General features: G+C 43.7%; 1 protein-coding gene and 1 pseudogene across 4 annotated transcripts in view; both read left to right on the top strand.

The window, feature by feature from the left end:
- FAT3 (FAT atypical cadherin 3) overlaps positions 1-27,690 on the top strand; it is a 555,551-nt gene that overhangs the window by 134,487 nt on the left and 393,374 nt on the right. The gene's annotated exons all lie outside the window — the stretch shown is intronic.
- On the top strand, positions 10,083-10,476 carry LOC109306782 (annotated as a pseudogene).

Here is a 27,690-nt window from a genome sequence, read left to right as displayed (position 1 = left end):
GGATTGGAATCTGATGAAGTTCAATGTTGAGAAATGTAAAGTGCTCCACCTTGGGATGAGCAACCCCCAACACACCTACAGGCTTGATGGCACCAACCTGACCAACACTACAAATGAAACAGACCTGGGGGTAATAATAGACCATAGCGTGAATATGAGCCGGAAATGTGATGCTGTAGCTAGTAGGGCAAATAATACTCTGGCATGCATCAATTGATACATCTGTAGCAAAACCAAGGAGGTGATTCTTCCACTCTACTCAGCACTGGTGAGACCACAGCTGGAGTACTGCGTCCAGTTCTGGGCACCGCACTTTAACAAGGATGTGGACAAGCCTGAGAGAGTCAAAAGAAAAGCCACCCATATGATCAGAGTCTTAAAAGACAAGCCATACGAGGAAAGGCTGAGGGATCTGGGACTCTTCAGCCTGAGGAAAAGAAAGCTGAGAGGGGCCTGGTAGCAGCTTATTGCTACGCTAGGGGAGTACATCAAGGGCTTGGTGAGCAACTGTTCACCAGGGCACATGAGGGGAAAACCAGGAGTACTGGCCACAAACTCCTAGCAGATCGATTTTGACAACATTAGGAAAAACTTCTTCACAGCCTGGACCCGATGATCTTCCAAGGACCCTTCCAGCCTTACAATCTATTAATCTAAAAGTATAACAAGAGTCTGTGAAAATGTCAATAGGTGGAAGTTTGGAAGACAATGTGTAGAGATAGGAGGGGAGGTGGGGAAGCAGGGAGTGGGGGATGTGTGAAGGAATGCAAACGGTAAGTTTCAGCCAGGTACCTGGAAAATCAGATGTCAGGCAGATTGCAATGTGTCATAAATCCAATGTCTATCTCGAATCCATGATTATTTTTTATCCAGTAGATTTATGAAACGAAGTTCTTAGATGTGCCTACAAAAGGTGTTTTGTAAGTTCCCTTTGAGGTTTAGAACTGAGAGATCAGGGAGGGAGTGGTTGTCTTGTGACAAGTGTGCCCCCACAGGTAATTGGATATTTTTGTCTTTGATGAATTTTCAGTGTGCATTCATTCTGGTATGCAGTTGTTTTTTTGGTTTCTCCCACATATTTTCCATCAGGGCATTTGGTGCACTGGATAAAATGCATTACATTTTTGGAGGGGTAGATATAAGATCCAGGAATGGTGATGGTTTTGTTGTGGGGTGTAGTTATTGTGGGAGTGGTGAAGATGTATTGTCAGGATGTAGTATGAGGAGTTTATTATACCTATTAATAAAAATACATTGTAATCTGTCTGGCACTTTCATTTTCGTCTTGTCGGATGTGTGCATCAGACTAATGGAATTGGTGGGATTACAGATCAAAGCCATGAAACACAATTTTCAAATTTAGCTGCCTAAAATTAGGCCCCATAAGTAGCCATATGCCCAAGGGGACTAAATTAAAGTGGAACAGGCAATGATAATTACAGTATTTTTTTGACTGTTGCATGCTAGACTTTGTAACTTTAACCTTCTTTAATGGAAAGTGGGGAAGGAGGGGGAATGTGGTGGCATATTTATTTTTAGGGTATTAAAAAAAAAAGCCATAGTGAAACTCCCCAGAAATCCCATCATGTGGTGACATATTGACATTTGAATGGGTTATTAGCAGGTTGGGAATGTTTAGATTCACTATTGTGTAACTGTATGGAATAACTGATAGCAGTCAGAGGCTGAATCAGAAGTAGAGATGACAAGACATGTTTGCCATTGGCTTTCACAGATATTTTCTGTCAATAGTGAAATGGGTTTCTGGCTTCCGTTCCAGGGCCTGAAGAACAGTGTGACCTAGTAGTCAGAAGCTATTTTGTCCCCTCCATCCAAGTGCTAGTCCCAGTTACAGTCTTCCAAGCTTCTCCTCTGAAGTCCCCTTCCCCGACTCCTTGCTTCAGTCTCCTTCTGTGGTCTCCTTATGCAGTCGTAGTCTTGTTCCTTTCCCATTTTATCACCTCCAACTCCCAATCTCAGTTTCCTTGCTGGACCGGTTTCATTTTCCCTTCTTCTCTAGGAACCTCACCTCAACCCTCTTTGCACCCGCCGTTTCATCAGCAGTTATTTTTATTCCATCCTCATTGCAATAGGTGGCTTCCTTCTCTGCACTGCCTAGGTGCAAAGAGGAGAACTGAGAGCATGTTCTCGGTTTTAGTGCCTAGTATTACAGCAGCCAGGAGCAGCGACTGCAAGAAAATTCCTGGTCATATCCTTCAATGCCTGAGCTAGACTGAATTCTGTGCTGGTGAAATTTTCAGTTTAGCTGCCAAAAATCTATCATCTCTACTGAAAAATCTGCAAGCTATTTTTTTTCTCAGAAAATAAAGACAAAAGCATATTTCCTCCTTATCTCATTCTGTAAAATAGCTGAAAAATGTTTTGCTGGGGTGGGGGAGAGGAGAAAGGGGGGATGGGAGTCCTTTGAGGCAGTCACCCAGCACAAAAACTTTCAATCTGAGCAGTTAAAATTTGGCAAAGATATGAAACCCTGTTTTTAGTGGGGGTTTTTAATGGACAGTACAAGACAAGCCAAACGACTTAATTATAGGTGCATTATGCCCTATACCCATAATATGTGTTGGGGAAGGGCAAACCAAGATATTTGTAAGAATATATATAAATAATTTTGTTTGTTTTCCCATCAATAAGAACATATTGTTGAGGTTGTATTTCAGAAACAGAAAAATACATTTTGGAAATATGTGAGCTAATAGAGCATGCTGAGCTTCTAATTTATTCCCATCTAGTGTTTATAGAGATAATTAGAAAAAGATTGCTTTAAAGTAACAGCAATAAAAATGAGAACTCTTTAAAACTCTCATTTATAAAGCAGGTTGCTTTGCACTTATTTGCCTTGAAGAATTTTGCGTTATTTGTATGCTGACTTACCATCTGTCTTCCTTGGCAAAACAAAAGGAAAAAAAAGACAAAATACGTAGGCTGCGGGTTAAATATTATTAATAGTATATTTTGCATGTGATGGGGCACTTGCAATTATCAGTGACCATGTGTTGAGTGTTCTTCACGAGGCTTGCTGTCATGCAATATGAAAAGCTATGCAAACTCCCTGAAACTTTCTAGTTAATTCCTAAATAAAGCCATCAGAGAAAATTCAAGTTCCCTGTTGGGTAGTTCTTCTGTTTCACAGCAGACTCTCCCTATGACTGAAGAAGGGTGTTTGTGCCTGAAAGCTTTCAAAGAAGATTTTTTCCAACTATTTAGTTGGTCTAATAAAAGATATCACATTTACCTGAAGAACCCTTGTCTGTCCTGGTACCCTGTACAGAATCCATAGTTTTTGTCTTGATGATTTGTTTTTTGTTGAAACAAGTAGAACCATGCATACATGAACTTTATGAGTAATGACAAAATGGCCACTTATATGCACAATGGCATGAGACGCTGACTGTGCAGTCTCTACTGTGCAGTCATTTAGTACTTGCATACACAAGTACTAAATGACTGCAGTAACTGGATTTAATGTGTGGTAGCATTGCCAAATGGCTTTTAGGTGACACTGATTGTGCAGTAGCTCGTTACTACCGTGCCATAGCATTGCATCACGTTTTGTGCCATGTGACGCTACTGCATAGTAATAACAACTACTGCACAATCAGCGTCTTGTGTAGATTTGGCCACTGATACTACCAGACATGGTATTGTGCTTGGATTTGTATGCATCAATTCCTAAAAAGAAGCATCAGTGCCCAGCTAAATATATAAATATTGAAGTGCAGCAATTTTTAGTCAGTGTTGCAAAGCTTTGGTAACTCTTCTTAAATTTCCAGCAGCAACCAAAAAGCTGTTCCTTAGCAGTTCCAGCCAGTGTCCAACTAATTGAATTTCTGTCCTTCCAACACATAGACTAAATAAATAGTGACATTTTCTGTCTTCTGAGCAGTAGGTCTGAGGAAAACACTTCTAACATTGAGAACATTTGTTCACCAGAGCGCCCCAAGGGATGACAAGGTCGAACGGTCACAAACTCCTGCAAAACCGTTTCAGGCTGGACATAAGGAAGAATTTCTTTACTGTCCGAGCCCCCAAGGTCTGGAACAGTCTGCCAGCGGAGGTGGTTCAAGCACCTACATTGAACACCTTCAAGAGTAAATTGGATGCTTATCTTGCTGGGATCCTATGACCCCAGCTGACTTCCTGCCCTTTGGGCAGGGGGCTGGACTCAATGATCTCCCAAGGTCCCTTCCAGCCCTAATGTCTATGAAATCTATAAATCTATGAAATTGGAATAGTCTTTAGGATTACTACTTCTGGCTGCCAAGCTTTCACTTGTTAACAGGGATGTGTGTTTGTATATGGGTAAAAGATGATTTTTTCTTACCTGAGACTAACAGCTTTGTATTTAGTATTGTTTGTTGGCTTACATGTAAGTGCGTGAACAATTTTCCAGCCCCAAAATATCTGCTGTTGATGGACCCCTGCGAGGCGGTGGTGGTAAGCAGGTGTGACTATAGCAGCGGCCCTGTGTGTCACCTTTGTGTGTGTGTGTGGGGGGGGGGGATGGAGAAGGTGGTGTACAAATATAGGCATGACCACAGCAGCGACTGACTGCCCTTCTGTGATGGGCACCACAGCAGCTGGCCTTGGGCATCACGCGGCTGTCTCAGGTGCACTGCTGCTTAGCTATGGCTCCGAAAGGGTGGTTTCATGCCTGAAAAAAACCTTCTCCATCTATAAAGATTTTATGCAATGAGGGTTTGGCACAATAGTTCTAGACAATGCAGGATTTGTATTTTAAAAATCTCCTTTCAATCTAAATCAGACATTTGCTTTAGTTTTTCATGGACCTTCTGACTGTTACAAAATGTAAAGTCCTTGGCATTCTCTATTTTTATTGAAGCTGGTGTTACCTATGGCAATTAGCTGAAGACCACTTTCCTATTCTCCTGCATATCAGAGATGCTGGGGACTATGATAGCCCAAGCCAGTTGGTGGTTAAGAGACAAATGAAAAATAAAATTTATAATCCTGATGGGTATTAACCTGAGGAAAGCCCATGGTATATTTTAGGGGTTGTGATGATAAAGGATGCTTTAATGATCTGCTTGACTAGAATTGCAACATCCATTGTACAGTATTGGAAAAGCCTACTCATTATTTTTCTTAAAGCATAAAGGTATTTTGATTAGTTTAATACTGCTCACAAGATAGCTGGATGTGACAGTTCCTGGGTTTGATGCTGCTTTAATTAAATAACCTGCATATAGCTGGGGGAAGGAAACTTCAGTGGCTCTTATTGCAGATTTGAGAGACAGGAGGGAGCTCTTAGAGGAAATCTGGAGTCCCCTACATGGATCAGAAGCATAACATAAAAATGCTTCCAGAGCAGGAGAAAAATATCTTGCAGTGAGAAACTTAAAGAACTCAATCTGTTTAGTTTATGAAAAAAGAAGACTCTGCAATGATTGGATTGAAGTGATAAGAATCTTCAAAGGAAAAGAAAGCAGACTGCTGAAGGGCCTTCCATCGTGTGGGGAAAGGAATAATAAGAACTAAGGGCTGGAAGTTAACTGGGATGCATTCAAATGAGAAATAAGGTGTGCATTTTACCAATGGGGGGTAATTACCCACTGGAACAAACTACCCACAGAGGTGGTAGGTTCCCTATTGCTTGATATCTTCTGATCAAGACTGGATATATTTCTGGAAAATAGGCTTTAGCTGAACACAGGTAGTAAATTCTCTGAAAATGTGCTCTGTGCATAAAGAGTAAATGTAGAGAATTTATGCTGCGTACATCAAAAAACATTAATCTCTGATTTAAGTGAAAATCAGTTTCCATATTCAGCTTTCAGTGTGTATACTGTGACTGGCATTTCCATAGCGAGACATGAATAAAAGAACAAAACCTGATGTTAAAAATCCAAGGCTTTGGCTATCATGTGATGGATAGAGTTATTAAGGGTAATAAGTTGTAGGAGTCTGTGAAGAGGTGATGTCTAAAATGAATTTGGGACGTTCTAGAGGGAGAAGATGGACATAACAAGAAGGGTCAGGAATGGAGCGTGAACCTTCAGAAGTGATTTGCCTCCTACTCAATCAGAGGAAAAAGTGTTCAGATGTTTAACATGTACAGTAAGAGAACTGGAGGCTGAAGGTATCAGGAGGTTTCGTGTTCAAGACATTAAAGAAAGATGAGAATCCAGAGTCACAGTGAAAGCCAGTATGATGGGAAGAGGAGATTCTCTGAACAAGACAAGGAAGCAGCCCTAGGATACTTGTGGAAGGGTATTGCTAGCACAGAAGCCAAATTAAAAGCATTCAGTGACAGGAAGGGTCATGCAAGACTTTTTAAGCAGGGTAAAAGCACCTTTTTAGTGGGACTGCAGAGAAATCTAGTGGAGATAATGGTTATAGCAGGAACAAGGATAAGGAAGCAAAAGATGATGTTATAAAAGGAAATGTGCTGATGAAGAGGTGGTTTCTTCATACAGTTGCTCCTGGCTTTAAAGTAACTATGGAGATGTGGAATTGCTGCTAGATCTAGAGGGAATCCGTTAGTTTGTCACAATACAGCTATGGGGCAGTTTCTATCTTTTTGTCGTAAAAAAAGATGAGTATGACAATATCACAGCATTCAGTAGGGAAAAATGGAGAGACACAATGTTGGAGAAGTGGTGGAATTAATCAATAGTGAAGAAGAGGCATGGCACCTTAGCAGCACCTTCAGTTTAGGACTTCATTACCTGGAGAAGATAACAGAATATAGTACAGTAAGCATTCGTCCACGGGACCCATTATATAAGCATCACCAAACCATATCAATGTCTTGCCCCGGCAGTTGAACATAAACTAGAATCTATATGTCCAGGTGGGGCAGGGGATTGCTTTTGCCTGAACACATATGAATTTGCTTGTATGAGAGGTGTGGAGTCCTGTGATGTGACATGTACCAAGGCACCATGCTACCGTTCTGCTGCATGGCATTAAATCAGATAACAAGTGTCCTTGGAGAGATGGCACCATGCTGTCACACAAGATGCCAACACTTACCAGAGGGACCATGACATAGCACAGTGGCTCATTTTACTCACTGCTGTAAATGAAGTATCTTTATTGGCCTGGGGGGAGATTTTGGTTTGGTGTAGGGCTGCTTGAATGGATTTAGAAGCTGCAAGACACTTTGCAGTGCCCCTATAAGGAGCACGGATGGCACAGGACAGCCTAGTCCACCATATGTTCCTGTTTAATAGCAGTTTATAAGTCTGTGGATTTTGCCTGTGGGATAACTGAAGACTCTGGGGTCATGTAAATTGAAACAATGCAAAGTTTATTGTGCCTTTAACTGAATTAAAATACCTAGAAACAAGCACAAGGGGATTCTTACCAGTTGCAGTTATTGGTTTTAATAAATATTTGCGTAATTGAATGTGATTTAATAAAAACTGTTTATTTCTACCCTTTTGGAGTGGGAGTGAGACTCCCTGGAGGAAAGGAAACAGAAGGGGGTTAATCAGAATAGCTCTAACTTGTTCTCCAGTGCAATGTTGAAAAAAGGCAGGCTAACTTGCTCTGACAGGTGGGGCTAGGGTTTTTTCTTATGGCATTTATAGTGGAAAAGAGAACAGAATCCCTATGCTAGATCCCTTCTTCCAGTGCAGCCCACAGCCAACCAGAGTTACCTTTTGAACTGATTCCTTAGAGGTGGGGAAAAGTTAGGTCATTGAATTTAATAGCAAATCTCCCATTAATTTTAATAAGGGCAGGAAAGGATTATAGGAGTTTCTTCACTCATGTAATAAATGACAGCATTCCCCATTTTAGTAGTGGCGTTGTGGTGGTGATGGTTAGGGGTCTACGTGAGGAGGCAGCTGGCTGATTTTTCAGGTAGATTGTGGGGCTGTCTGCCATTTTCATAGGCTCATCGTGGCGGGGCACCTCACACCTTATTGTGGCTGAGGCTCCTCGGTGGCTCTGTCCTTAGCCACAGATTAGCCACATGGGCTTTCCGTCATGTGGCCCTGACCCTCACTGCTCACTGGTTGTGAGGGCTGTCCATCAAGTGGCCCCATCCCTTGCTGATTGATGGAGAGGGGTGGGACCGCATGACAGGCAGTCCTCTGGGGAGCCAGCATTTTATTTTCTGTAAGGGTTTTTTTGTTTTGTTTTGGTTTGGGGGTTTTTTGCAGATTTTTGTTTACTGCACCGTTTGATGGGCAATGCTGTATTTTGTGATTTCCATGAAATCACCATTTCTGCAGGTCCCTAGTAATGGTCTAGGAACATGCAGGAAATACAGTTAGAGTTAGGAAATACAATTAGACAAGGTCATTGTTCTATCTCATATTTAGCTTGGGCTATATCTGCTTCATTCCCAGATCTGAGGGATGGGCATTTTGTTCCAGAAACCTTATCTAATATTTAACACATTTCCTCAACTATAAAGTTGGTCCAGAAAACATGTCACAAAACAAATTGTTTCTTGAAAACTCATTTGCTTTTATAGTTTAGAAACAAGACCTACATGAGTATGTTTCATAGAAACAGAAAGCCATACAAATGATGAAATGTGTGTAGTTCCTATCTAATCTAATCTATGTATGTGTGTGTATGAGTGTGTTTATCTGTAAACTTCTCAGCCTGTTGCAGTTATTGGGTGATCGGTTATTAATTTCAGTAAACTCAGGATTTCACCTAGTACATGTATTTTCATATTTATATATTTTATATCTCTACTTTGTGCACAAATATTAGATATTCATATTAATATTGTAATTCAGAAATATGTGCAAAATTGAGTCCCCTCTACATATGAAGCTAAAGGTCCAACAGGATCTAATAGATGTCATAGACATTAGGGCTGGAAGAGACCTCATGAGATTGAGTCCAGCCCCCCTGCCAGAGGCAGGAAGTCTGGAGGGATCAGCTGATCCCAGCAAGAAAAACATCCATATGCCTTTTGAATGAGTCCAGAGTAGATGCTTGCACCACCTGTGTGAGGAGTCTTTTCCAGACCTTGGACATCCTAACTGTAAAGAAGTTTTTTCTTGTATCAAGTCTGAATCGGCTTTCTAGAAGTTTGTGGCTGTTAGACCTAGTTATTCTTTGGGTAGTCCTGGTGAACAACTGTTCTCCCAGATCCTGATGCAGCCCCTTATATACTTACAGGCAGCCACAAGTACCACCGAGCCTTCTCTTCACCAGGCTGAAGAGTCCCATGTCCCTCAGCCTCTCCTCATAAAGCTTACTCTCTTGGCCTTTGATCATATGCATGGCTCTCCTCTGGACTCTCTCAGGCTTATCCACATCTCTCCTGAAGTGGAGGGCCTAAAACTGGACACATTAGTCTGGCTGCAACCTCACTAAGGCTGAGTAAAGCGGGAGGATAACATGCAGTTCACACGTGTGCATGGCAGGAGATGTGATTGTGGAATAGCACATTTAATCCCACCACATCTTATTGCTGATGCATGGGGATCCCCATCCTGGGCTTTAATCCCGGGCTTTAATTTAATTACATTCCCATTGTGTTTTATTGCTGGTGCAGAGGGAGCCCAGGATTGCTGGCAAGTTCTCCATGGCTGGGAGCCCCATGCATGCCAGTTATGGGGCTACCAGCTGTGGGGGCACCTCACATTCCTGGGGCTAGAAGATCACTGCAAGGAGGTCCTCCCCAGAGGATCACAGTGATCCACCAGCCCCGGGGGTTTCCCACACCCAGGTACCCTACAGATCATAGCAGCCATTATCCCCAGGTTCTGCGAGTGCAGGAAACCCCTGGTCTCTGGGGATCATAGCTGCAGCAATCCTTAGGTCTCAGGGTTGCAGAAAACCCCTGGACTGTAGCGATCATGGCTGCTAGGATCCCTAGGGTTTGGGGATTTTGCATTGAGCACAGTGCACCTCCATGACTAGGAGCCCTGTCAACTGACATGGCTCCCAGCTGCAGGGGAGCCACGATACACATGCAAATTAAAGCTCAGTAGCAATCAGCTATAAAGTTAGTACACATTTTTGAGATTTAACTTTATAGCTGGTTGGAGTATTTTATGATGTAATAGCTATTTTGCACCTGTAGCTTTTCTTTCTGCAGAAGGGCGGCATTATTTAAGGGCAAAATCATGTTTGGCTGTGGTAAGCAGGGAGGCAAGGTCTGGACTAGGGCTAAATCTAGGTGTTTCTGGCCAGGGCTGCAGTTCCCTGGAGGCTGGGTACACCATTTGCTTTACAAGGGCAATTACGTTGAGCAAGTGGGAACTGGAGCACCAGTGTATTTGGCTGCAGTGATGTCTATATAATACCTGACGCCTGAAATTCTGGAATTTGTTGATTATGCTGCCCAGACAACAAGAAAACTTGCATCCTTCCCTACCACATCCAGTGGTGGTCCACAACGTGGAGGAGCTGAACAAGCTGCTGGGGGGAGTCACGGTTGCTTGGGGTGGGGTCCTGCTCAGCATCCAAGTAGTGCTGCTGCCTAAGAAAACTGAGTGCCACAAAGCGAAAGGCAAGTGAAATCTGTGTGGGTTTGGACTTAGACTTGAAAAGGTTCATAACAGAAAAACCCATGTAATTGTTTAGTACCTGTAATGTGTAGATGGGGCCAAATTTAAATCTCTATGCTCTCTGTGCGAACATAAAACCTTATATACCCAGGATTGCTTGGAAGGAAAGTATGCATGTAGATATTTATGCATATGATTTCAGTCCATGTTGCTTTAATAACATCAACATGTTGTACATAGACTGAGAAAAATTAAATTCCCTGAGGCTGTCAGTAAATACAGTAAGTCTGTATTCCATTACTCCCCGCCCCCCCGGGAAAAAAACCCAAAAACTTGTTCAAATGAAAGCACCTGGACAAACCTAAGGGTTATCTTTGGCATTGACTTAATATGTCAGTATTTCAAAAAAATATCCTTTTTTCATGCTTTGTTTTGGGACCAGATAAAAGCCTTCAGAATTATACAGCCACTTAAGAGATCAATTTTCAAGCCCGGATTTAAGGTCATTATTAATTTTTTTAATTTAGTGGTGACATTGAATACACAGAACAGGTTTGTTACCCAGTAATTAATATATCATTTTGCTCTTATTGTTAGAATGGATTCCTTGCTTTAGTTAAAAGAACACAGTGCATCAGAAGCTGGCTGCAGCATCCAATTCATGTTGTGTGCGTCTTGGGATCAGAAATGGAGCAATTTGGGGTTTCATTTGGGAAGGAGCTCTTCTGTAGTTAACGATCATAAATCTTTTTTACTTACCTTTGCAAAGTAAAGTGTATGGCTGTTAAAGTGTGACATTAGTTTCCTTTCAGATGAGTGCTCAAGTAGTTCTCATTTAATCATGTGATGCTTGATGGTGAATTCTTCAGAAAACAAAAGAAAACCATCTAAATCCGCAGGAACATTTAACAGTAATGTGATTGACACAAAATCTGTTATAAAACAGTGGTTGGCATTATGTTAGCCAAATATCCCTGGTAATTGCAATTCACAGTTAATTATCATCGCTGTTGTTGTCTATCCCTAGTAGTCCCTCCTAGTAACTATCTCTGATAATTGAAATCACAGTTATTTATGTCTAATTTCACTATTTCAAGGATTTCAGGGGTAATATGACCAACCTGCTTAAACTTCCTTGTGCGGTAATGCTTTCATAGATGTATATATGACATCATACCCTGTCCTCTGGATCTGGAAAGGGCATTCTTGAAGTACCACAATGAACTTAAGTTCCTTAATAAGGGCTGTGACTTTACATGCTGAATCAGAGGAAGTCAGTAACAATTACTGATGGGGGCCCTACCAAAAAGAGCCTTGCAGTATACAGCACAGAGTACAAATTAACATTTTTAGGTGACCTGGCCATTCTGGAGAGAGGCACTGTAATCTACTGCAGCAGTTCTTAACCTCTTTGATCTCTCAGCGCACCTCCAGCCCCTCACCCAGATACTGTACTCACCTGCCTCCCCACGGCCAGCTGCCTTCAACCCCAAGTTCAGGCTCTACAGCAGGAGCAAGCGATTATTTCAGGTGGAGGGCCGCTTAACAAATTTTGGTGAGCTGTCGAGGGCTGCAAGGGTATCCCTGCCCCTTGACAGGTACCCCACCCCCTGGTCACCATTTTGGGACTAGAAGCCCTGCTCCTAACCTGTGACCTTGCTGCCGGAAGTTCCTCCCCTTGTCCCAGCAGTACTCCTTTTGGGGGCGGGGGAGGGGCATTTGTTATCTTGGAGCCAGAAAAAACCCAAATCATATACTAAAAAAATCAGACATCTACTATAACTTATTTTGGTTCTGATTATGTCCAGGACAAAATATTGTTGCCCTGATCTTTGTGTGGTTGCATCATGTATCTAGAGGCAATTACACCAAAGCTCAAAATACAGTCTTACTTTTGTATATTGTGGGGGGGGAGTGGGGGGAGGTAAGAGGGTGTATGTAGGGGTGTGGTTGGGGAGAGTGTGTGTATGGGATATGGATATGGGTATGGTAGGTGGGGGTGTGGAGAAGGATTGGGGGTGAGTGTGAATGGGTGTGGGTATGTGTGTGGGAATGGTGGGGGATGGGAGTGTGTGTGGACTCTGGAGGGTGTGGGTGTGTTTGGGGGGATGGGGTGGAGTGTGTGGGAGTGTGTTAGTGTGTGTAGGTATGGTGGTGGGTGGGAGTGTATATGAGGACTGTGGGATGGTGTGGTTGTGTTATGGAGTGTGTGGAAAGGTGTGGGCCTGCCTGGCCCTGTAGTGCGCAGCTCTCTGTGCTCCCACCCCAGGCCCCGGTCACAGATGATGACAGTGTGTAGGGCCAGCCCCACCCTGCCCTGTAACACGCAGTTCCCGTCCAAGTCCCTGGCCACAGATGGCAGTGCATGGGGCCCATACCATGTGGCCCCTGAGCTCCTGGCCCAGTCCCTGGCCACATGTGATGGCAATGAACAGGGCCAGCCCAACCTAGCCCCATAGTGCACAGCTTCTGCTTCCCTGTAGCAAGCAGGGCCAGCCTGGTTGGGCCTCACAATGCACGGCTCCATGTGCTCCCATCCCTTTCCACCAGCGGGAGTCCCTTGCTTCAGCCCAATGCAGACCTGACCTGCATTCCCAGGCTTGCAGGCTGGGAATAGCATTAGGGGAACTAGGCACAAACTCTGCCAGGCATAAGCTTCTCATCTCTAGGTTGGGGCTGGGATGGGTCAGGATCAGCTGCGGTGGTGGGTGGTTGTTTAGCAACCAGAGCTGTACCTTCTGTATGGAGGCACCAGCTTGCAGAGGGGCAGCGAGGGCCAGCATTTACAGAGAGCTCACAGAGGAGCCTTGCGGGCCAGATGGAATTGCCTGGCAGGTTGAAAGCTGCCCCCGGGCTGTATTTTGCCCACCCTTGTTCTACAGCCGCTCTCCCTCATGGTCTGTTTACCTGGCTTACTATGCATACACTGACCTTGACCTGTGCACTCTTGTTCCATAGAGGAAGCAGCATAGCTTTGTTCATTAAATAGTGAGCAAAGCAGTTACAGCTAATTAGGTGTCCTAGAGCCCTGTGCTGGGATGCTTACAGGAGTCCTGATGCAGGGGATATTTTCAGGTGGTGGAGAGCAGCCACCTTTCCCTCTCCTGCTACACTGAAACCTGTCCACAAGATTTTTATGGGCCACTGTTTGAGAACTACTGGTCTAGTGGATGGGGCACAGAGCCTGGATTCCAGGGAGCCAAATTCAGTTCAAACCTGCTAGGTGTCCTTGGACAAGTGACTTCATTACGTGTCTCTGTTTCTTCTTTCATATTTTTTCTGCTTGGCTCCTTAGACTGTGCGCTCAGCTGGGTGGGGACCATCTCACATGGCCACAATACCTAGCATAATGGAGCTTGCTTTGGGGTTTTTTAGACATTGCTGTGCTATGTAAATAACACTAACCTTCAGTGAAATTGATGGCCCAAATATGTACATGCATAAATTCACTGGGAAAAAGTAGTTTTTCAAATGGAAAAGGATACTATGTAACGAGTGCAGAAGAAGATGGATGGAACAGTGGCAGTCTCCTTTTTCCTCCATAGTGCATTTCCTGAACAACTGGACTGGGTATAAATTGTTACTGGGTGACCTTGCTGTCTTATTTTGAATTTACAGGGCCTGGCTTATAGGGCTTCACAATTGATTGAATGGCTGTCTAGGTCATGGGGCTGTGTCTTGAGGCAGACTGCTGCTCCAGTGCTTCCATCCTCTTCTCTGAGAGGGGCTATTTTCCTCTTCCTAGCTCTCTTGTTGGCAGGTTGTGTATCATGGAAGTTACATGGCAGCAGTGTACCATGGGAAATAAAGTCCAGCTAGGAAATATGGACCTTAGAATAGACAGCTGAACTTCAGATCCCCTAAGGCACTGTGGTGGCATATGTGTGGTGTTTGGCAAGCCTTTTTAGTGTCCAGTTTTTCAATGGAGGTTGAAAACTGACACTTTTCATTGAACTTTATTTAGTTGAAAACCCAGTTTTTTATTATAAATATTTTCAAGAAGATTTTTGGTCAATAATATAGCATCATGTAGTGTTTAAACCCATACATAACGATTTCTTTTGGTTCTCCTGTACTTCAAGTAAAGAATATCAGAAATGTAGAAGGAAATAGCTCTCCATCTGGGTATGGTTTGACCATCTCCCTATGCAATATGGACTTCCAGTCTAGCTACTCTGGCCTGTTCAGTCTGCGAGATCTCAAAATTGAAAACGTTTAGAAGTCATTTGTAGGTATCTTATTAACTAATACCACTTTTGGAACAGCCGGTTCCTGATGAAAAATCATATAGGCTTCCTCCTTAAGTATGGAAATATTGTAGTGTTTTGAACAAATGCTTAGAAAAATTGAATTTGGCATTAATAACATAGAACAACATTAGAAAGAAAACCAATCTTTGTGATTGACATTAAACATGGTAAGGGTGATATAGGATATCTTTCTAATCTAGAGCACCAGCGTGCAGTACACCAGTAGAAAGAAAATATGTGGTTATAACTGAAAGGCTAAAGTAGATTATGAATGGAAGAGAGAATGGAGTAGAAACTGAAGATTACTTTAGGGCCAGGGAATGAATCTTTCACTGAAACCTCAGCATTGAAATCCAAAGATTTAAAAATTAGTATTGATTGAAACTTGATAACAACAGTTTATCAGTTTTACTGGGCTTAAACTAAAGTTAATGAAAACTGAGGATATCAAATGATTTAATCTGAAAAACTATACCTGATTCTTCCTACAAGATAAATAATAAGATGGACGTATTTCCCCATAAAGTGGCAAATATAAAATGTTCCTAAAGATATACGTATGTACCGTATCTTGGCCTAGTGGCCTGACTGTTTCCTGAAAACTCTATAGTAGCTGATGGCAGATGAGGTTCTTTGGGTGAATCTGATATCTGATGTGTAGATGAGCAACATATGAATCTTCAAGGCAAAGTAACTACCATATTTTCTCATATAGCACATCCCAAAATATAATAAAATATACACCTTGTTTTTGAAAGGAGAATGAAGTAAAATAGAGCTGTCCTTATAATAACTGAGTTGCAACAGCTTGGGAGCTGAGCCTGCTCTTTATTCTGCTTCCTGTAAATTGCTACAGATTTTACCTTGTTTCACCCTGTACATGGCAGAATTTGCTCTTACTGTTATTTCTCGCATATAAAGTATATTCCAATTTCCAGCAGCTATTTTTAGGGGAAAAAAGGTGTCTGTTTTATGCAAGAAAATATGGCATTCTTTAAAGCATCGATTTGAAGTGCTTGGGAACCTTAGGTCTCTGGCCGGGAAAAGACGCTTGGGAAGGCATTGAATGCTTGGAGGGTGATTCACTGCCTGAGCACAATGTTGGGGGTATTATTGCCTAGTTAGCCATAGTGTTTCCAAGATACTATCTAACACAGCCCCATTGTTCCAAGAGCTGTTCTCAAAGGGATGCATAGTTGTAGGACTTCAGCCATTTACTGGCTCCTCAATGGAAGCAGTCAAATTTTGGGTTTAATTATAGGAAATAATGTTGGTCTTGTGTTGCCCCAGTAGGAGGTTGGGAAGCAGATTTTAATTTTGAGTCAAGATCTGCCTCCAGTTTTGCCCCTACTCCTTAAAGGGACTTACCGTAACATAGTGTTTAGTCACCATACAGCTGTGTCGCCTCACTCATTAGAGAAGCAGCACCATGAAAGGAAAGGGAAGGGCAGGGAAACAGCAACTCTGTGGAGATGACTTTTGTTTGTGGTGTGCATCTGCATTGGTAGGTGTTCTGCATTTTGAGCAACTCTGTGGCTAAGTACAGACAGTCAAAAAGCTTGAGGCTAAAGTGATTCATTTTTTGCAGGTTAGTCTAAGCTGCATAAATTGAACCAATAAGCAAGTGAACAGACATATTTGACATAAATCACTTAAGTCTCATACTACGTCCATCCAGGTTTATCTTTGGCCATTTTGCAAGCAGTTTACGTGCGCTGAACTTCTGTTGTGTTACATACTTGAACTGGTTCCCAACCACTTATACAGGTGTCTGTATAATTTCTGTCCCTAGCCTATATGAGCAAAGGGGTCTTTCCACTGCAGAGGGATAACTGAGGAGTTCTAGCTGTGGCACATTTTAGGCTTCATCCCTCTAAGATGCTGAGCACCCTTATCCTGCAGCAGTGATCTGAATGATAATTTCTTCCCTCCCATTAATTTCCTTCCCCTGCATACACCCATACAAATACGCTTTTAAGGAAGTACTAGAGTAGAGTTTTGTAATTTATTAGTACCTCTCCTTCCTTTCATGCACTAATGAACAGTGGAGCTGGGCAAAACTGTATTGTGTGGATGTTTGTGTACATGTGCAAGACAGAAATTTGACACCCACCATTTTCTTCAGAAAAATTTTGAATGATTTTTTCAAAAAATTCTATAAACTTTGAAATTTTAAATCATTGAAAGCATTAAAAGTTTTAGCATTGATATCTAAATTGACACCTACTGAAGTAGCCAGGGCTGGTTATATGTCAGAGGTATTTTTTCACGCTCAGTGAAAATTCAGAGTCAGTATTGCAGCATTGCTTTGCAGTCAGTTTAAAGGCCTTCTTCAGACTTTCTTTAGAAACAAAAAGAAATCAAGACTCTGAAAGACAAATGAGAAGTGCTTTGTGCCATTTTCTCAGAATTCATCATGGTCCCAGAGGGATGCATCCAATGCTTTGGGAAAACATTGCTATAGGTCTTCTTCTTTTTTTCCCTAGCAGGAAAATGCGTAAGTCTTTCCCAGAAGGATTAACTGAAATGAATAATTTGTTTGTCAAGATTGTGTCTTTTCATCTTGCACAAATTTCAGTGGTTCAGCATCCAACAGGCCTCGGTGAAAGGTTGCTGTTTCAATAAAAACTTAAGATTGTCTTTCTGTCTGTTTCTCTCTTTTACCGCAACAGACCAAGAATATGAATTTTTCTGACTTGGCTGCTTTGGGGCTAGTGAGAACAAGGATTTCAAAGCCACTTTATGGCCTAGGTCTCAAGGGTGGCAGCATGCATGCTTTTTCAGCTACCGTATCTGTCCTAAGAATGTGTCATGTGCAGTATGTATGCATGCAGTAATAGGAAGAGGTAGAAAGAAGTCTAAAAGAGGAACAGAATATGTGACATGGTTTCTCTCAATATTTCTTTCTTTTCTATTAACCTTTATGCCATAACCAGTTTTATGTTTCTGGTCTTAATTAGAATTTTGAGCACAGTTATGGAAATCTCATATCTATCCCCTAGTTGATTCTTCCACCTGATTTGGCATCCAGAAAAGCATTTCTCAGGAATTAATTATAATTGCTTTTGATGAAAAGCCAATTTTTTTTGTTAACTGTTAATTCTTAGCAGGTTTAACATGTGATTAAGTAATGATGATAATCAATGTGAATGTCAGCTTTACATAACTGGGATATATACTTATGTTTCGTATTTTAGGTGTGGTGTAGTTAGATGGCTATCTGACTTCAGTGTTCTGTACAGAGACAGACATGCTATAGGAAAAAGGAGACGAGAAGTTATATAGACAGGCTGTCAGCTTGAAGAAACTAAGGGACTGCTATTACAATATAAGGTTACAACTACCAGTTTTTTAACTTATGCAGGTACTGCTTTTGACTGTTTTTGCATGACTTTTCATGGCTGTGTTCATGGAAGAAAAGTTGAAAGACCTTTTTTTGTGATTTCTTATTGTTTGTCTCCTAAAAGCAAGTTACCTCTATTCAAATAAGTTTAGCTGTTTTGTTCTTTCCAGGGACTTCTCCATAGGTTGAGTGGCAAGTCAGTTATAAGTGCTGTTCACTTCCTGAATCTCAGGTTATAAAAAGAAACGGGGTAAAGATAATATATTCTAGTTCAGGAATCATCACAAGACAGCTCTGGGATTTGATCTGTGCTGTCAGAAAATAAACTCAAGCATCACGCAGTTGGGGCAGGAAAGGTAATTTTCCTTTTTCTTTCTGTGTAATTTGGTTTTATATGCAAGTTACCCGGGTATCACAAAGAAATGTATATTTCAAAGCATTTTGTGTTCCCTTGACCTGGATTGACAACCTGAGGAGATGGCATGCAAAATTAGGACTGGGTTTTGAACATTTTCTATCCACTGGGTAATTTTTACTGCACCTGTTCATGATTGTGTATCAGGAAAAGCTCTTACAAAAGAATGGTATTTTGAAAACTGATTTTGTAAAAAAAAAGCCTTATGGATTTCCTCTCACCCATTTTGTGTCAAGTGCAGTTAATTTACAAGTGAAAAGTTATTTTCCCCCCTCTAACTGCCACCCCTACAAACTCAGATAGTGCCAGTCACGTTCTTGGATTGTTTTCAGTTGAGAGAGAGAATTAGAAAGACTGCATCATTCAGGACCTTCCTTAGTTCAGTTAGCAGAATTGCATACACTTTTTTTCCTAGTTAACTTTAATATTTACTGAACCCAGGTCATGGGTCTTAATCAGTTTGTAACCAGAGCTCATTTAGATTTTGTGTAAGCTTCTAAGTTGTCTTCAGAAATAGGATGAAGTTTCCCCCTTCCTGCTGCCCATCATGAATGGGGCCAATCTGTGCAGTGTAGACAGGCCCTGGAGTATGAGCTAAATTACCTAATTCTTAAAGCTGCTGTCCATCAGTCAACCAGTAGGTAACTCCAAAAAATGGCTCCTTAGCCTCTTCTGAAACTGGGGTACAGTCTTGCATGTTGCCTCATTTCCATATGATTTGCTGTTTGCTTGATCTTGGAGCAATCGCTTGCTCTGTATTTTTTATTTTAACACCCATGTAAATGCCCCGTCTCAATGTAATATATTACAGCATCTACTAGGCCTGTCTGAATAGGGAACTATTCGATTTGGATTCGGCCAATTCGGATGCCAGTGATTTGATTCAAAGATTCCAATTGCTTTTCTGATTCAATTTGGCCAAATCAGCTTTGGAAGATTTGGAGCCAGTTCAGAGAGATTCAGAGATTTGGCCATAGAGTATAATGGGGAATCAATGAAATATCTTTAACTTTGTTGTTTTTTGGCTGATTCAGATGTAAATTGTAGAGATGGTAGCCTGTGCTGAGGGCATGAAGACTGCCAAGTTTCAAGGTGATAGATGCAGGGGTTTCTGGGAAACTGCACCTCAAAGTCTTGGAAGCAAAACTCATGTCACACGTGTGTGTTAAGCCACAGTGGGGTGAAAACTGCAGGAGCGGTAGCTCTTGCAGAGGCCACAAAGCCTGTCAAGTTTCAAGGAGATAGGTGCAGGGGTTTCTGGGACGGTGCACCTCAAGCTGCTGACAAGCAAAACTCGTGACATAGGTGACACTGTGTGTTTGTTACGGCACAGAGGGGTGAAAACTGTCAGCCTGCTAGGGCCTGCTGCAGCCTGTCAAGGACATAGGTGCAGGGGGAGTCTGGGCTCTGGGGCCCTGCACCTCTGGAAGCAGGCAGGCAAAACTCATGACATGCATAGGTGACACTGTGTGTGTGTTCAGGTGCACCCTTCCTGGCACTGGGGCCTCTGCACAACACAGCCGTGTGCCCCAGTGAGGTCTCCTCCTCCCCTACAGCCTCAGTCCAGTCCACCACTGTAAACAGCGGCAGGTCAAACTAATTTAGCTGGCTCAGCACCAATAGCACCAGCAGCATTTAAGGTACCCAGACTGAACTGTCAGGTCCTTCTTTCCTCTCAAGTAGGAACACCTAGTGTGTGTCTGTTAGGTGCACCTTCACTGTGCGACTGTGTGTGTGTGTGCGTGCGCGCGTGTGTGTGTGTGTTCAGGTGCACCCTTCCTGGTGCTGAGACCTCTGCACAACATGGCAGTGTGCCCCACTGAGGTCTCCTCCTCCCCTACAGCCTCAGTCTGGTCCACCACTGTACAGCAGCAGGTAAAAATACTGTAGGTGATTCAGCAGTTGGTACCAGTAGCACCAGCAGCATCTAAGGTTGCCAAACTGAACTGTCACAGAGCCTTTCTGTTTATAAAGGAATTGACAGCAAGAAGTAAAGATGTTGTGTTGGACATATGATGTTACTCATGGTGTGTGATGGCTTATCTTGTATTTTTGTGTTTATCTGTTTATTATGAAAAACAGAATAGAGAAATATATCTTAGCAAGCTTTCAGGTTGAAAAACCCTTTGTCAGGCTGAGGAAGTACTTGCAGTTGGTGTGTCTCCTGGTCCTGGATGGAAGGAATAGTAAAGAAGAAGAGGCTGGCCTGGCACGCAGTGCAGGCAAGAAAGCCAGTCAGTGAAAATGGAAATGAAGGTTTCAGGGGGTGAGGGACAGGCTGGGGGAGTGGGGTGGGAAAGTTGGATGTAGCAGCGCAGGTAAAAGTGCAGAGGTACCTGGGGTGTCAGATGTCTGGCAGGTTACAGCGTGTCAGAACTCCACTGTGCATATTGAGTCCATGAGTTTCTGTACCTACTACCTATGAAGTGCAGTTCATAGGCCCAGCTCTGAAAAGTGGGCCTGAAAAGTAGGCCTGAAAAGTGAGCTCGTACATTCAAACAAGCTCCTAACCTCATCACCAGAGCTGAAGCCAACTTCCTACAACTCAAAACCTGCCAATTGTCTCCAGTAGCCCACAAACTGCACACCAGAATCTGGCAAAGACAACAAAACCCAACTACCTGTGGGGGCACAGTCCTCACCTAAAAAACACTCTACCTCCAATCTCTCATGCCTGATCCTGAGAGGGAACAAATTACAAAACACTTTTCACAGCCGGGTTGATGAACTTTACTTCGTCAGCCTCCTAGGTGCAGAAACGTATGGACTCAGTGTAGATGAGACAGTGGAATTCTGACACGCTGCAACCCGCCGGACATCTGACTCTCCACGTGCCTCTGCACTTTTACCTGCACTGCTACATCCCCCCTTCCCCCCCGACCCCCAGCCCTGTCCCTCACCCCCTGAAACCTCCATTTCCATTTTCACTGACTGGCTTTCTTGCCCGCATTGCGTGCCAGGCCAACTTCTGGCTTCTTTGCTATTCTTTCCCTCCAGGACCAGGAGACACACCGACTGCAGGTACTTCCTCAGCCTGACAAAAGGGTTTTCAATTCAAAACCTGGCATCCCGTGCAGCTAAGCTGAGCTCACCAGGAGCCTCAACAGAACTGCAACCAGCAAGCATCAAAGACGTGACAGGTCTGGGCTTTCCCCAGTCAGGACTTAGTGCATGCATGCGTTAGCTGGAAGATAAGTTGCCTCCTACCCACCTTTTAACAGGGGATCATTGGTTCTGGCATTGGATCAGCAGTCCCACCAAACCTCCCTACCCTGGCAGGGTTCAGTTTTAGTGGTCATCCCCAGGGCCTGGGGCCTCCTTCTTCCCCATAACCCCAGCTCATACCTCCAACTTTGTCCTGTCAGGTAAGTGAGGTCAGCGGTGACATGTTCTTCCCCTGCGGGCTGGTGATGCAGTGAGTGCCACCTCCAGCTAAGAGCAGGGCATTAACTGGTTTTTAAAAAAATGGAAAAAGGAAATTGGTGTAGATGGAGTGAGCAGGGTGGCACTCAGTCTATCTGCAGGTGGAGCTTGGGGAACCCCATCAGCAGGAGGTTCACCTTCAGGAACACCAGCTGCCCCACCAAACCAGGATCCAAGCAGATGTGGTGGGGTGTCACAACATACCCAGCAATGCTGAACACCCTCTCGCTCAGCACACTGGTTGGTGGATAGTACAGGTGGTGCTGGGCAACTGTGGCCAGATCCTGCCACATCTGGCTGCAGCTTGCCCAATAGACCAAGGGGTCGTAGTCCCCTTGGCTCCACATCCTTGGCGAGGTAGGTCGCCAATGAAGCCTCGGTGCTACCTGCCCGATGCTGGGATCTGGTGCGTTTGGACCCCAGCATTGAAGCCATGCCCTTGGCCTGCATTGGCAGTGGCTGGTATGGAGGAGACTGGCTGGTGCTGGTGCCAGTGATGGTGCTAGTACGGGGGGTGCTGATACAGGAAAATGGATCCCCCTCTTTCACATCCTTTTGCCTCTGCCATTTGGCCTCCCTGACTTCATTTACCAGCACCTGCATCCAGTGATTGAGGGTTTTGGTGCTGCCAGTGCACATGTTCCCCTTCACCCTTGGGTTGCATTTGCTCGCCAGCATGTGGACTGTACTAGATGGCAAGGGACCCAGCCATCTCCTGATGCCCTCCTTCAGCTGCCTCACCAGTGCCTGCACATCTGATGATAGTGGCCTGCCCCAGCCAGGAACATTGATCCCCTGGAACGTCTCCATTTGGTTCTCCAGTTCCCTCACTAGGGGGATCACCTGGCTGAGGAAGGCATCGCCAGCGCTAAGGGTCTTAGTGGCCTTGAGGAAGGGCTTGAGGGCCACCAAGATCTGGGAGATGGTACCCCACTCATCTCTGTTTAGCGGGCTGCTGATCCCAATCTCCCCAAGCAAGCCCATCTCATGGATGACCTTCTGTTGCTCCACCAGCCTTTTGAGCATCAGTTATGTGGAGTTTAACCAAGTCTCCACATCCTGCATGATTTTGTGCTATGGGATGCTCAGCTCTGTCTGTTTCTCCCGCAGCATCTTGCCCCCCTTGATGCTGCGGTGGAAGTAGCCCACCAGCTTCCTGCACTTTGAAATCAGCTGGCTTGTAGCGGTAATGGTGGTGGTGCCATCACTGGCAGCCCTGTCCCCCTCCAAGGCACTCCAACTATGAGGTGCATCCTGCGTGCCATGCAATGGTTGCCAACAAAGTTGGCATCACAGATAGCCTTCACCATGTTGGCCCCATTGTCGGTGAGCATGACATATTGGCCCCACTGGGTGAGCTCGGCCTGCCCAATGAGCCAACCCTGCACCATGCGGTTCATGACCACCATGATCTCCCTTGCCATGTGGGACTCATCCAGCACCTCAGCTTGGAGGAGAGCCCACTGACAGCCTGACTGATTGGACCAGTGCCCTGTGAGGGAGAGGTAGGTGTGATTGCCCCTCCCCAACTGCTCCAGATGTCCAAGGTGAAGTGCAAAGCTACCTGTGGTCCTGCCTTGCTCAGCTCCTCCCCCAAGTACACCCTGCATGCCTCATACAGGGAGGGCACCACCATCCTGCTAAAGGTGGTGCGTGCCTGCGGGCACTTGGTTAGGTGGGGACACAAGTGCCATGAGCTGCCTTAATCCTGGCCGCTCAACTAGGGAAAAGGGCCAGCTATCCAGATCAAGCATCTCCCTAATGCTCTGGGTGATCTTGCTCACCTTGGGAATATGCCCCCCTCTGCCTGCAGCTTTCCCCCACCACTCCAGGGTGGCCTGCCTCTTCTTTGAGGGGATGGGGGCTTTGAAGCAAGCAAGGGACTTCCCTTTGAGCATGCTCATACTGGTGCCAGGCTGAGCAGGAAGAAGGGCAAGGGGGTGCTGCCTCCTGAGATGCAGCAACATTGCCGTGGTGGTGAAGTGTTTCACCTCCTTGCCCCGGTTGATCTGCCTTTGGCAGTGCTGTCAGATAGCAAACCTGGGATCATCTGCCAGCTCAAAATGCTTCCATGTTACATTACTCATCTGCTTCTGGGTTGAGGGTGAGGATGCTGCCTTATCTCTCTCTTCAGCAGGCTGAGGCACAACAGCAGGAGGATCTGCCTCATCTGAGCCACTTGCCTGAGCCTCCACAACCTCCTCCAAGGTGCTGCTTTCCAAAGAAGAAGACCTAGGTCTAGGGGAATTTTGAGGGGTGTGGAGCACAAGCTCTGATTCTCCCTTGGTTCCCAGAATTGCTTGAGCCAGGACACTCGGCATCGCTGGTTCCAGCTCCAGCTCCTCCTCATGCTGAGAGATGATATTGGGGTGGAGGAGACATTGATTCTGCTGCTGGTGCCTATTTTTGGACTTAGGGGTGGTGGTGTAGGTGCAGAGACCTCAGGTACTGCTTCCACCTCCTTGCTTCCACTGGTAACAGAAACCTCATGGCTGCCTGGGAAGAGGATTTGTCTGTGTTTAGTTGGGGGTGGGGGGGGGAACTTGCAGCTCTAGCTCTCACCCTACCCCCTATCCCTCCCATGCCAGAAGACCTGGCACCTGCCTTTCCAGCATGCTTCATATTAATCTTTCCTGTACTGCAAAAGTTGTGCCTGTCTGACTTCTTCTAGCTTGTCTGATTTGTTTGCTTCACTTTGTGTAGTAGACTGTGGCTTAATTATTGTTTGCCTGTTAATAAAGTATATGGTGTGTGTGTGTGTTGTTGTTCGGTGATGTGCTCTCTGCCCTGACTGAATGGGTGACTGAATGTCTTCTTCCTCTTCTTCTTCTGGGTTAAGATCCTTTACTGTACTGTTCTGAGTTGTGTAGTGTACCTAAAATATCTTCTTTTTTCTGAATCTCTATCTGACTTCTTCTGTGTTCTCTTTAGTCAGTATGTAAACTATTAAAACTAACTATAACTAATGTAATAGCTATTCAATCTCTTCTAGGAACATCTGATTTTTCTTCTTCTATGTGTGTGTGAGTGTGTGTATGCAATGTGTGCTTCCCTGCACAGTGATGGATTACACTGCTAGGGAAAACACTGAGCTTTCTTTTTTAAAAGTTTGCAAAAAAAAAAAAAAAGAGAGAGAGAGAACAAATATAAATTGAAAGAAATGAATTGGATAAGTATCAAGCAGAGAGATTCTAAGCTAAGGTAAGCTAAGCTATATCCTATCCAATCCTTTCTAAGAACAAAAAGGAGAAGGCAAATGACTGACTATGAAGCAAGCCAGGCAGTCTGGTACCTTTCTGACACTGTTGCTCACTCAGAACAAGCTCACAAAAGGCACAGCTAGTCTACAGACAGAGGCTTTTATGCTGTTTCTTTGTCCCTCCACCAGACACTGTGATTAGAAGGGCAGTCAGAGAGAAATCACTCTCACTGGCCAGCTAGAGATGTCAGTCCTTCCTCCCCTGCTCCCCCTCCCCACCCCAGCTTCCCCTCCCTCTTCTAAGTTTCTGTTTTCTCATAAAGACTGCCCTCCAAATCACCAAATTTTTTCTGAATCAATTCAGAGGCTCCAAAACGATTCAAAAAGTTTTAAGCTTCAAGTGATTTGAGTTGGATTCGGAGATTCAGCCTCTGAATTGGTCCGAATCTTCTCTGAATTAAATCGCTAACCAAAGCTTTGCTCAGACCCAGCATCTACCTCTTGCCATGTATTCTCAGTTATCTTAAAGGAAGAATATATTGCATTCAAAAGCTTGTTTAAATCTATAGAAACCATACATTTAGTCAAATATGAGATATCATCCTTTATCTTTTGAGTAGTTTGATTCCCTAGCATGTTTTTTAGCATGTTCATCCTCCAGTTCCCACTTTACCAGCTTCAGCCCTCTGTCCTACTTTTTCACTATCACCTCTCTTCAGTTCTCCCTGCCCTGCCTGTTGCATTGGTGAGACCTCCTGTCTTTTCTCCATGAATGCTTTTCCATCCTTTCACAAATCTTGTTTTCTGTTTTGCATGCATACGCAGTACTTGGAAGACTTCTCATCCTTGCCCACAGCATCAGCCTTTTCTACTTAAGTCCCATCTCAAGGTCACTTACTCTCATCTTCCAAACTTTTGGCAGCCTGTCTTCTATCCTCTTCTCCCCCGCTTATTTTTGAGCCTGCCTTTACTTTAGTCAGTCTCATCTGGCCCCTGTTCCTCAACCTTTAGATGTGCAGGGGTAAGCTTAATCCCAAAACTGTACTGCACTTTGCCTTACCTGTGACTGTAACTTCCTTTTCCCATTTGTCTGCTGGCTCCTTGAGTGTGCTTCCCACACCCACTGTCTTGATTTCTCTGCTCCCCTTCTTCCCTGAATGGCACAGAATCTGGCTTCTGTCATTGATGCTGCTCTTAGCAAAGTCAGCACTTGGTCTTCTCTTGGGGAAGTCCTCTCCTCCTCCATCTATCCACCACTTAAACTTTCCTCTTTGGGGCTTTTATGATACCATGTTTTCTTGGGTCCCCTTCATACTCCTCCAGCTTGCTCACTGATTTCTCTCACAATCAAAACCCTTCTCTTAGTAACCTTCTGAGTTTGTACCCAATGTTTCTTTTACTAATTAATCCTACTTGTTCTTATTAATTTTACTAAGCCACTGATGCACAAGTTAGCTAGAATTCCTCCATGTTTTATCAGCTCTGGTGCTGGGCATTAATTCAGTGTCTGCATCCACATGTGTGTGATGCCTATTTTACTTCTGATAATTGGCCAAACATCCTAACACAGTTCTCTTAAGAGGTTCTGTGCCTTTGTGAAAGTTGATCTCTCTCATGAATGGAGTAATTAAGAAAAGCCATATGTGATACAGCAGCCACATCAGGATTTAGATGCAGAGCTTTACAGAAGGCAGCGGTGTGATCTTTATTGCCAGAAGCATAATGTACATGAAAAAGAATGAGGGGGAGCGGGAAATAGGGAGGAGAGGATCACTCTAATTTACCTCTAGGCAGTTGAGCAACAATGCCATGTGCTTAGAGCTTTCTCTGCGACAACAGTTTAATAACACAATAAAGGTGTTTTTGTTCTGGTGTCTGGTTATGATAAGGAGACAGTTTCTCACAAATTAATTTTTAATTTTAAATGCATATGTGTTGAAAGTGGCATAGTCAGAAATAAAGTAAAGGGGAAAAAATTAACTAAAATGGGTTAAATTGAGTTTTTTTTCCTTTAGATTTATCGCAGAGAAATTGAACTGAGTTCTTTGGAGAAGGCTGATACGATGCAATACAGAATTGCTGTAAAATTAAGAAAAATTTAAGTTTCACTCAGCATCCTCCAGATAGGAGACATTCTTTATTGGCTTGTTCCTTTGGGGATGTGCTCATTACAGTAACCATTAAAACAGAAATTCTTCATGTGGAAGCACTGTTCATATTTGCTAGCTGGCTGTTTGGGGAATGAGATCTTTAATTAGTTCAGAACATAAAATATTACATGGAATTTCCTACCCTCACTTCCTTTGTTGTTGAGGTCAGTAAATGCAATTTTATTTTAATTGTGGCTGAGAGACTGTCTGTCTTTCCATTCATACAGCATCTTTTGCTTGTTAATGTCAATAAATTATTTGGACATTGTATTACATTTTGTAAATCCTGTAAATATTGCTGTCCTAAGGGAGGTCCTAGAATGAGGAAGCTGGATTGATTGATTGATTGATGCATGAATGTTATCAGAGGGGCTTAGGTGTTTTTTGCAATGCCCATCTTGCAGAGCTTTTGCTTATTGTAGTCTTCGTGTCATAGGAGACTAG

Source organism: Crocodylus porosus, unplaced genomic scaffold, assembly GCF_001723895.1.
Source record: "Crocodylus porosus isolate Cpor-Errol unplaced genomic scaffold, CroPor_comp1, whole genome shotgun sequence".
NCBI lineage: Eukaryota > Metazoa > Chordata > Crocodylia > Crocodylidae > Crocodylus > Crocodylus porosus.
The sequence above is the reverse complement of the archived record's forward strand: the minus strand, read 5'-3'. Positions and strand labels throughout refer to the sequence as shown.